The sequence below is a fragment of the Lampetra planeri genome, chromosome 8 (assembly GCF_965212315.1).
Source record: "Lampetra planeri chromosome 8, kcLamPlan1.2.h2, whole genome shotgun sequence".
Lineage (NCBI taxonomy): Eukaryota > Metazoa > Chordata > Hyperoartia > Petromyzontiformes > Petromyzontidae > Lampetra > Lampetra planeri.
In genome coordinates this window covers 13,156,918-13,169,217 of record NC_136114.1, presented here as the reverse complement: position 1 = coordinate 13,169,217, position 12,300 = coordinate 13,156,918, and the positions used below count along the sequence as shown (strand labels likewise).

At 43.9% G+C, this 12,300-nt stretch overlaps 1 protein-coding gene across 3 annotated transcripts in view; it reads left to right on the top strand.

The window, feature by feature from the left end:
• Window positions 1-6,326: 6,326 nt before the first annotated feature.
• ARHGAP8 (Rho GTPase activating protein 8) overlaps window positions 6,327-12,300 on the top strand; it is a 38,731-nt gene continuing 32,757 nt past the window's right edge. For 2 of the 3 annotated variants that reach the window (XM_078597095.1, XM_078597094.1), the window contains exon 1: window positions 6,327-6,699. The gene's annotated coding sequence lies outside the window, so the exon portion shown is untranslated. The remainder of the gene's footprint in view (window positions 6,700-12,300) is intronic. The other variant, XM_078597096.1, reaches the window with a different exon arrangement.

Genomic DNA, 12,300 nt, shown 5'->3' with positions numbered 1-12,300 from the left:
AAGAATACGAATATATATTTACCTTTATGGGATCTAACCCCAGCCTTCTCCCACGAAAAAACGACTTTACCATAAAGTACATTCCTTTAACTAATTTAACTCCGTGCCAAATAAGAGACATTTTTCACTGGTGCCAGTGCCCCACTGTGCAGGTACAGAAGTTATTACAGTGGTCAGCCGGACAGATCCATGGAACACATAACAAATCAATGCCCAATTCGCAGTTACAATGGAGGAGGCATCACAGCAATGTACCACTCCGCTCGCGACTCCTGATGCAAAGTTCTGGTTCAAGCACCTCAATGTAAAACTATAGTAATTGCTCGTCAGCAGTGTTCTTTATTCATTCAGACGTGGTTGGGGAGGCACTTTCGTCGTTAAGACATCATCAGTGTGTGGGCCGCCACACATTTGTAACCACTGAGGGTTTGACAGTAGAACTATGATGATGGGGGGGGGGGGGTGTTTTCACATTTGTGTATTGTGGGGGGCCGCACCAAAGGCCACCAGGAGGCCGCCAGTGGCCCACGGGCCTTGCAATGAAGAACCCTTCTCGTGAGCCGTACGAAGAGGAAGTTGATGAAGTCTCACAGTCTTGTCACCCGCTGATATGTCCACCTCTTCGATGTGCAAATTCGTGATAAGCAGATTTTTTCCAATTATGTACAATTTTTTCAGTGATTAGATCTCCACACGGACTCTTAATCTCAAGGTTGCAGAATGGCCACCCTGCAACTATTTGAGGTTTCCACACTTGGCGTCCAGAGATGGAGCGATGAGAATCGCTGATGATCGGTTCTTGTGCAGGTGCTGGGTGTATCGTTGCATTGCACGGGTTATAAAGGGATGTTAGCGGTTTGGGGAGGCAATCTTCCAGCAGTGGATTGACCACGGCTGGTATTGATGATAACCATGACCAGTCTTTACGTCCATGCAATAGGCCACGGCTGAATCTGCACAAACGGACGAGATTGATTAACGTGAAAAGACTTCTCGCGGTTAGATAAAAACAATGTCAACCTCAATTAAAATAGTATTGCATTATTTACGTAACAAAAATCCATCCCAAAATTTAACTCGGTAGGTGAAACATTTTATTTCATATGAATAAAATGCGAATTGTCACATTTATGTTAATGTTTGACCACATATGCCCCCAAACAACCCAATACCAATAAAGGTGCACAGCCGACTGCTGTAGGCGGAAGGCGACGTGGGGGAATACAATATAACTTGTGGCCTACCCTCGTGTTTTATTTATTGTTGCCTGAGCCTGGCGTGGCCGTAATTGAGTTCAGATTTAAAATTGAAAGGGAGAAAAAAAATATGGCTGTTTTTTCGTGAAAACACTCAAGTGTTGGGCTTACTTAATCACACTCGCGGCATCCAGGCAACCCTTGCAGCGGAACCTTCATTAAAGGGGAGAGTGGGGAGTGCGTAAACCCCCAGAGTGGTGCACGACACAGTCAATATTAAAGCAAACTTTAAACAAACGTTACACTCTAAACAGAACGAGCAGTGGTACGATCTACTTGTGTCTATCATGCATTTTGCTACAGCTCTCGCCGCATGTGTATATGATGACCTCCATCACTCAATTGATTGAATGTCAACAATATTCATGGAATTAATCAGCATCACGAGTCATTGTCGCCAACCCGCGTGGCCTCTGATGACAAATTCCATCTTGCTACTGCACATTACCTGATCTCCTTGTTCTATGTCCATCATGGTCATCGCTCTCAGACTTGTTTTCTCCTTCGGCAAGAATTCCATCATAAATCCCAGTCCAACCGCGACCATCCCTTTGAGCCATGTATGTATGTATGAAAAACATTTGAATAGGTTTTTACCCTTTCTGGCAATAAACAGGTGTTAAGATTTTTTTTTTGATTTAAAGCTTTCGTGACTGCAGTGATTCATATTCCTGGTTACACATTTTATTTTAGAACTTTTCCCAAAAAAATTCGTAGCCAGCGTTGAGAACAAAAGAACCCGTACTTGAGGCTTTAAATTATGAAAAGAAATAAGATGAGGGTTTTACCCTTTCGGCGAATAATACAGGAGGTGTTAAGATGTTCAAACACCAAATAGAAACCTTTTGCAAGGAATCAAGTACTGCATTAACCACATACACAGTAATTGTGGTGAACATACAAACAAAACATGGCATTGTCGTTGAAACTGAGTGGCCTACACCAGAGACAGACCAGTGTCAGACCAGAGAACGCCAAAAGCGAATAGTGGTGAGACTAGGCCATAAAGAAGGCTGTCTCTGATGAAGGTCAATCAGTTTACAAGGCAATGCATCATATATTATCAGAGCATGTTTATTTGCATGTTCACCACAAGTACGTGTCGTTAATGCAGACTTGTTGTTTGAACATCTTAACACCTGTTTTATTGCAAGAAAGGGTAAAAGCAAATTTCATATTTTTCATACTTTAATACTGGAAAAAAAGGTCCCGTGATATGTATGTTGAACTTATTTCGCGCCGTACGTAGCCAACCGTGCTAATCGGTGCCACGATGTGCCCTGCCCAAGCCTATTTAAATCTTCCCGGAAAATCAGTTATGACGTGTCTGATTAGAATGTTTTTTATTCCCTGATCCGCATGATTTTAACAGTACTGTATATATAAAAAAACATTTGTTACAAAAGGACAACCTAAGTTGAGCCATACAAAAAAAAATCCAAGAGGACCCTGCATTGGCACGTTTGTCCAATTCCTCTTTCGGTGGTTGTTTGTGCAACGAATGCGGCGGGCGGCTGCTGTTAGCATGGTGGCAATGTGCCAGTGTAAAGTTGACGCGGGGTCGCTTGGCTCACTAAGAGCGCGGTGGCCCTGCCTTTAACGGAGCAGTGCCGTTCAGACAGTAGTAGCCAGCCCTCCCAGCGTAATCCCCATCGCATGAGCAGCAAGCAGCAGCAGCCTGTTGTGCACAGCGGCGTGCAGAATTTAAAACAGGTGTCAGTGCAGCCCAAGGATCAAACGCACCCTTGCGCGCACACACGCGCTTGCTTTAAATTAGTTCCGGTCAATGCAGCTTCTTTTCCCGCGTCGTTTGGACTGAGTTCGAACACATGTTTAGCACCCAGCAGCAACATGGAACATCAGGTTTATATAAGCCGTAGAGTAAGTTGTTTGCATTGAAAATGTATGCACTGTTGCGTGCACACGTCGCATTGCCGTGTGCACAACTGTGATGCCAATTTGAATTCACGCCACACGCCGAGTAGAATAAGGCCCACGGGGAGATGGTGAGAATCCAAAACTAATCAAGCACAGTGTCAGCGATCGGCCTTGTCGGCGTGATTGGCTTTGGAATTCCTCCATCCCATGTGAGTCTTGTGCATTTTGCGCGTGGCGTAAATTTTTTCATCGCATCTTCTAGCATTCGCGTTTGGCGACGCCTGAACGGAGTGGCAAAGTTCACGCTCCTCTGACTTTTTTCACATCGACTCTCTTGAGTATCTTCGGCTCAGGTCTTGCCTGTAACAACCAGGCGATGAAGTAGCATTTTGTTCCACGGGCCACACACCCTACTGATGAGACGCAGAAAGTGTTTGCCTGCTTAAACAAAATGCTGATGGAAACATTGGTATAGAAATTCTCAGAATTAGAATTTGTATTTAGGCTGTAGGGCTCCGATGAGCTATGAAGCATTTTTTCCACAAATGTCCAGTATGGGCGGATCAGAAAGTTACATTCTACCAGCGAAAATTTATCTTGAATTTGTGCCTTTTAAAAGCGTATTTGGCCGAGAATATTCCACGACACCACATTTTATTTTGCACAATTATATTATAATTTATTATAATTTATAGAGAACGACATTCCCATGCAAAATTCAGTTAGCAGTCCATCACTGGGTCAGAGGATGACACCCATAAGTTAACATCGTAGAACTGCTTATGTCTCACTCCAATTGGCCTCTTTATTCAAACTAGAGGCACAACCTTTATATGCCCTACAAAGGGTGTTCATTACATGTCAATCAAATGCAAATTTTACCAGCATTCGAATTGTCCGAGTTAATTGAAATACGAAAATTAATGTGATCATTAAATGGGGGTTTTAATTGTGGGGGGGGGGGGGGGTTGCAGTTATTGTTGACGAGCTGCACTTGAGAACCCAGTTCAAACACGAGCAGCTGATTTCAACCTGGAGTCCAATCCAGGCTGTCTCATCGGTGGCAGTTCAGTGTACTCTGATCCTGGGCCACCCACCCAGTCACCTCGCATAAATACATTTTGAACAACGTTACACGCTGGTATTATTCCTCCTGTTTCTCTAATCTTTGCACACAAACCCAACACTAATCAAGGGCCCTTGAATTTAGATGCCCCGTGCAGACACCACATTAAGCCTCGACGAGAACGTGAACGTGAGAGACTTTACAATGCCCTCCCGTTGTCGTCATCAGTATGACGACTGCCCTGTGCATAGAATAGCCGAGCTCTGTTATTACGACCAATTGCCATTGATGACCACGAAGGCACAACGAAAGCCACAACCGTTTGACTGCTCGATATTAACAACGATAGTTTCCCCCCCCCCAACCATTTGTTCCGTTTTGTTGTTCAGCCTCAAAGGCAAATCGTTAAAAACCAATCTCGCCCCTTGACTTGTCTCGCTTATGAGTCCTGTCTGTGACCGCCCTCTGCTGACCACTAAATTGATGGGGTGGGGGGGGGGTGTTGGTGGTGGTGGTAAGAAGTGATCCGAGCTTTGGCAGTGGTTGCACGTGCCTCAAATAACACTGTCCTGAAAAGTAAATATTTAATAGGTGACGTTTCGGTCAATGGCCCTTCTTCGTGTGCATCTGTATTCATCACACATGTATTCAAATAAGTGCACAACACAGTTCTGTATATACGTTAATACACATACGGTGTACGTATAAGCAATCCGCAGTCGGGCTCAGGTCGATATGGCTTTGACGCAAAACTAAACAGTATAATTTATAACACGAAATAAGAATTTGCCTAGTTGTTGTGGAGAATATAATTAACAAAGTAGATCACCAGACAATACACATTAACATATCGGAAGAGAATACGGTAAATTAAACGAAACCTGTCAAGAGTTTGCTTGTATTAAACAATATTTCTGAAATTGTAGGATGTGTCGAAAATACACTGTTCACGTGATGGGACAGGTAATTGAAGGAAGTGCATTGCGTATTTATTGTGTCACGATGCTAATTAATGTTTTATAATATACACATTTATACAGTACACATACATACAATACCCCCACCTTTACAAACCCGCATTACCCCGCAAGGTGAAGTATGGTCAAACAACCTCCACGACCCGGCAGGAGTTCGAAGACTCTCATCTATTTATTATTTACTATATTTTTTATTTTACCAGGTAATGCCCCACTTAGCTATATAACTCTAGGAATGGTTTTACCCACACTTCACTCTCGCAATTGACGTAACAAACTCAACTCGTTCATCAATAACACTGCCTTACAAGGGAAACAATCTATAATAAGCAACGTTTCAGACAATGACCCTTCTGCACAGCACATGTGGTTTAGGGTAATGCAGCACATGTGCTGTGAGGAGGGGCATTGCCCGAATATGCGCCGATAACATATTTTTCTTTAAAGTTATTGGCGTTTGTATGTGCGTTGAACTTCTTTCGCACCGTACGTAGCCAACCGTGCTAATCGAACTAAACACAACAGGCAATTCCAAAGAAATTAGTTTTCAGTTGACGAACGTGTTGAGGTTGCCTTTGTCACTTGCGATTCTGCGCCACTGCCAAAGCAGCGTCAATAATCGTGGTCTCTTTGAGTCCTCACTCAGCTGGTTTATCAAATGAACTTGACAATGTCAGCACGTGCGTACATAGGGGGCGTCGTGGGTAACGCTGAATGATAATTCAAACTCTACACCACTCTCTGGCCTCTGTGACTGCACTGTGACGAAGGGACATTGCCCGAAACTGCGGACTATGCAGTAAACCACTGGCGTCTGCTTTCTTTCAGAGGGACAGCAAAACACACGAAATCTCTCCTGAACCCCTCTCGTAGCGAGCAAACCTCGACAACCCTGACTAGTTGGTGGCGGGGTTTTAACGACACACATATTTACACGATCTAACCTAAAAAAAAACTCTATTACGGATAATCCCTTCGGTGGCGACGCAATAAAGTACGCACTCGTTGATGTCGTGTTGTGTTCGAGTGTGATTGGCGACTGGCCAGGTAGGCAGGTCACAGGTGAACGCATGGGGGGCGGAGCGCGCAGATGTGACCGACCACTCACCTGGGCGGGCAGGTGGGGTGGGGGTGGGCAGGTAAGGTAAGCAACACGACAGACAGCCACGTAAAGGTGGGTTTGGCAGGCCAGTGCGGAACAGCGAACAGCAGCAGTTGAATTTGCTCACTGCTGCCCGTCACCCCGTAACCATTTCACGTTATTGCACACTGGCATTATTGGCGAACTTGTGGACGCTGAGATAATAATTTTAATTCATAGTCGTTGTGTGCAAGTCCACGTGTAGTGCACGTAAGCGAGAGGGCAGGTAGATTGGCGACGCGATTGCGAGCGTGGCGTTTGAGCTTGCAAGTTGAATTGTCCTGCCTGGAATTGGTGGTGCGCTTTGGGTGCCCGCTCCGGTGTTGGAGTTTTGTTTTGGCTTCCGTGGGAGGCTTCATTGCATACCGCGTGGGCAACAAGGTATGTCGGTGCTTACGTGCGTGCGTATGTGTGTATGATGGGGAGCGCTAGTTGGTAGTAGTTAGCTGGCAACCCGAGTTCGATTCAAGCTCACGGCCAATACCGGTGATGATTATCTGAACCGGTCCCAGAGGCCTCCCCAAGGTCTACTCAGCCTCAGCCAGCTATGGCTACATGGTTTGGTGGTGGTACATGTTGTTTATGTCGTTTATTATGAAAATTCCGTCACAGTTCCTATGATCACTGTTTCATTGCTTTCATGGCTTTATTTTGGTTTGACCATGTTTGTTTGCTGTAGTAGGGAGTAAGACTGATGGCCTTAATCTAAGTTGTCTTGTGGTTGTTGTTGTTTGACTTGCATCCCACTGGGATTTTTGCACACAGCGTTGGTGTAAGGTGTTTTTTCTGCAATATTTTGCTGTCTTTTCTTGGATTTTATGTTTGCACTTCGTCACATATTAACTTTAAGATGTTTTCTTGTTCATGTTTTTGTTATTTGTTTGTTGCGGTTGCATCCGATTCAAGAGCCGAATGGCTCACAGGGCTATACCTAATAAATGAAATTGAACTTGAAATGAGTACCTGGTGCGATGTGTAAAAACATTGCCACTGGGGGAGACAAAGGCGGTCTAGCGTGTTGTTGGCCACCCACTCCCTCGTGTGCTGTTACGGCCTTCATAGGTGCTCGCTAACAGCACTTGCCCCTACAGTCTGTTACAGGCTACACGGGGGATCTTTACCTACGGTTCTGTTTCCTCTGAAAGCCCACAGGCTGATGGACCGACCACAATATACAATTTTAATGCGGAGAGGTCTATTCATTTATTTATTACAGTGCCCCAAAATAACTTACAATGAATGCTAATGTGTAGGTTTATTTTACATTCGTAAATGGGACTGCTCCTGCCAATAGCATCTGCAAACTCGGCATGCTATTTGTTTAACGAGTCAAATTAACGATTACACGCTGATGTCGATTTTAATTTACCCCAAATTCTGGAGCCACATTCATGAGGGTCCTGCGTTCAGGTGTTTGGCCAGCACCGTTGCTAAAACCATTCAACGTCCTAATCGGATCGATAGTTTGTCTTCAACAAAATCTCCACACGCGGCCATGAACTATCCACTGCTGGACGAAGACATCCCCAACCCGCATAAAATATCTCACGATTCTGTGAAGTAACAATCATCCAATGTAGCTCCTACAGACACGGTTATCTCAGAGTTCCCATCTCCGAGGGGAACATTGTCTCGGGCACGTTCAAGTACAAGCACCTCTATAGAGTACTGCTAAATAATTATTTGGTCTGGAAATCCCATAGGCTGATGGACTAAGGCCGTATAGGTTTTCCTCGCTTCGTGTGGACTCGGTTTATGCGATTTCGCGTATTTGCAGCTAACCTGTTTCTAGCCCCACATTCTCGATATGCGGTCTGAATTCATTCACACGCGGCTTTGCGATCAGAGGTTGGACAACATTATGTGTATCCTGTATGTGTGTACTGTGTGTGTTTATTGTGTGTGTACTTTGTGTGTATTTACAGTGTGTGTGTATATTGTGTAATATGTATGTGCTGTGTGTACTGTGTGTGCATATACTGTGTGTACTGTGTGTGTCCTGTATGTGTGTACTGTGTGTGTGTACTGTATGTGTCCTGTATGTGTGTACTGTGTGTGTGTACTGTATGTGTGTATATACTGTGTGTACTGAGTGTGTGTATACTGTGTGTACTGTGTGTGTGTATACTGTGTGTACTGTGTGTGCATACTGTGTGTGTATATATATATTGTGTGTACTGTGTGTGTGTATATATATATTGTGTGTACTGTGTGTGTGTATATATACTGTGTGTACTGTGTGTTTACTGTGTGTGTATATATACTGTGTGTACTGTGTGTGTGGATATATATACTGTGTGTACTGTGTGTGTATATACTGTGTGTGTACTGTGTGTGTGTATACTACCATTCTTGGATATTCTGTTTGAGAGGAGGCCTGACGGATCCTTGGGACATTCTGTCTACAGGAAAGCCACCCACACAGATTCCTACTTGAAACCGGATTCCCACCACCACCCATCTCAAAAGAATTCTCTCATCAAAACGCTATACCACAGAGCCCATGGCATTTCTGACAAACACCACCTGACCGGTGAATTAAGACATGTACATCGGGCCCTCAGGATGAACGGATACTCTGACCGTACTATCCGCCAAGCTGTCTCTCCCACCACACAGAAACTCCGACCAAAACCATCACGTTACCATACATAGCAGGCGTGACCAAAAAGATCTCCAAAATTCTAAACAAACATAAGATCCAAGTCCGATTCAGTACAGTGCATAAAATCCGTGATCTGATTCCATCTGTGAAGGATGTCGTTCCTGACTTACAGTATCCTGGAGTCTACAAATTGAGTTGCATTTGTGGTGATTGCTACATTGGAGAAACGAAACGTCATGTTTCTGATCGTGTCCGCGAGCACAAGTCAGATCTGAAACACGGCAGAACTGATTCTTCTGCCGTTGCCGATCATTGCTACAACTTGGTGGGCTCTCATGAAATTGTCTTTTCCGAGACCAAGGTTCTCTGCAAACCTCCCGGCTACCATCAAAGGTTTGTACACGAAGCCATACAAATATACAAACACAGACATAATTTCAACCGTGATGATGGGTACAAACTTAGTAATCATTGGAAAGATGTTATCAACCACGCAAAAAAGACTTAATTACACTTTTTTGGACCATCTTATCTGACAGGCACTATTTTACTTTACTTTACCGAGTGTTAACATCCCCAGTTATTTTTTAACAGTACTCTCTTCATTGTTCAGCCAGCATTGGTATAAACATGGGCATTTTCGTTATTTTGTCTATCATGTGTATCAGGCCTCCCCTCCCCCTCAACGTCCAATGTGTTGGCGTGTGCAGCAGCAACCGCGTCCAAGCCGTCGTCCATTTTTGGCCCCGCCCCCCTCCCCCTCCCGATGCGTTGCACTTAGCACTCCGTGCTGTCTTTGAGCCCCGCCCCCCTCCCTCCCGATACGTTCCATTCATTGGCTACCACATTCTGATGATCTCCTCCCCCCTTCAACTTGCTTATAAGGGATTACATCTTGAATCATTGCCTCACTTGATGCAGCTAATTCGGCTGTGACGGTCCCACCTGATGACGGAGACTTGTGTTGCCTCCGAAACGTCGTGATTTTTGTTTTATTTTATTTTCATTAATTTTGATTTTTTTACCTACGTGACTTTACCGAAAAAACCTAAGAATATGAATATACTGTGTGTACTGTGTGTGTATATATACTGTGTGTACTGTATGTGTGTATATACTGTGTGTACTGAGTGTGTGTATACTGTGTGTACTGAGTGTGTGTATACTGTGTGTACTGTGTGTGTGTATATATACTGTGTGTACTGAGTGTGTGTATACTGTGTGTACTGTGTGTGTGCATACTGTGTGTATATATACTGTGTGTACTGTGTGTGCGTATACTGTGTGTACTGTGTGTGCGTATACTGTGTGTACTGTGTGTGCGTATACTGTGTGTACTGTGTGTGTGGATACTGTGTGTACTGTGTGTGTATATATACTGTGTGTACTGTGTGTGTATACTGTGTGTACTGTGTGTGTATATATACTGTGTGTACTGTGTGTGTGTATACTGTGTGTATATACTGTGTGTGTGTGTATATACTGTGTGTGTGTATACTATGTGTACTGTGTGTGTGTATATATAGTGTGTACTGAGTGTGTGTATACTGTGTGTACTGTGTGTGTGCATACTGTCTGTGTGCGTATTCTGTGTGTACTGTGTGTACTGTGTGTGCGTATACTGTGTGTACTGTGTGTGTGTATATACTGTGTGTACTGTGTGTGTGTATATACTGTGTGTACTGTGTGTGTGTATACTGTGTGTACTGTGTGTGTATATATACTGTGTGTACTGTGTGTGTGTATATATACTGTGTGTACTGTGTATACTGTGTGTGTACTGTGTGTGTGTGTATATACTGTGCGTATTGTGTGTGTATATACTGTGCGTGCTGTGTGTGTATACTGTATGTAGTGTGTGTGTACTGTGTGTGTATACTGTGTGTACTGTGTGTATGTATACTGTGTGTGCTGTGTGTATATACTGTGTGTGCTGTGTGTATACTGTATGTACTGTGTATATACTGTATGTACTGTGTATATACTGTGTACTGTGTGTGTATATACTGTGTACTGTGTGTGTATATACTGTGTGTACTGTGTGTGTATATACTGTGTGTGTATATACTGTGTGTATACTGTATGTACTGTGTGTATACTGTATGTACTGTGTATATACTGTATGTACTGTGTATATACTGTGTACTGTGTGTGTATATACTGTGTACTGTGTGTGTATACTGTGTACCGTGTGTGTATATACTGTGTGTACCGTGTGTGTATATACTGTGTGTACTGTGTGTGTATATACTGTGTGTGTGTGTATATATATATTGTGTGTGTATATTGTGTGCTGTGTGTGTATATACTGTGTGCTGTGTGTGTATACTGTGTGCTGTGTGTATACTGTATGTACTGTGTATATACTGTGTGTGCTGTGTGTATACTGTGTGTGCTGTGTATATACTGTGTGTGCTGTGTGTGTATACTGTGTGTGCTGTGTGTGTATACTGTGTTTGCTGTGTGTGTGTATACTGTATGTACTGTGTGTGTGTGTATACTGTATGTACTGTGTGTGTGTATACTGTATGTACTGTGTGTGTATACTGTGTGTACTGTGTGTGTGTATACTGTGTGTGCTGTGTGTGTGTACTGTGTGTGCTGTGTGTGTGTACTGTGTGTGCTGTGTGTGTACTGTGTGTACTGTGTGTGAGTATACTGTGTGTATACTGTGTGTACTGTGTGTACTGTGTGTGTGTACTGTGTGTGCGTATACTGTGTGTACTGTGTGTGCGTATACTGTGTGTACTGTGTGTGTACTGTGTGTGTGTACTGTGTGTGTGTACTGTGTGTGTGTACTGTGTGTACTGTGTGTGTGTATACTGTGTATGTACTGTGTGTACTGTGTGTGTACCATGCGTGTGTACAGTGCACGCTACTCGGCAGGCAGCTGTCTCCTCGTGCGGTTTCGCTTTGTGCGCCCTTTTTTTTGGAACAAAGTGAGGAAATAAACCTGTAGTCTGTGCGTGTTGTCTCAGAAACGACGGCATCCTCACTAAAGCAATGGGTGGCTGACCGTGCCGAGTCTCGAAAGATCACACAAATGCGTGGTATAACTCATCCAGCAGACGATAGCTCACGGCTGATGATGACATGTAGGATCCCATCGTGAACTTGAATCAGTCTTTCCCCCCCCCCCAATAAACCACTAAGTATACGCCTTTTCAACGGAGGAGGAAAAGCCAAACTACATCAACTCTATCATCATGGGACCTCCTTTGCCAGTACCAAAATATGAGAATAGGTTTTCCACTTTTTTCTGGCATTAGCTCTAGAACATATTTGCCTGCCGTTGCGCACGAATAGAATACCGTAGTGGTGTAAGGGGTTAGCACAAGCGGAACTCTATCTCTCTGGGTCTAATGTGGACAGGTAGA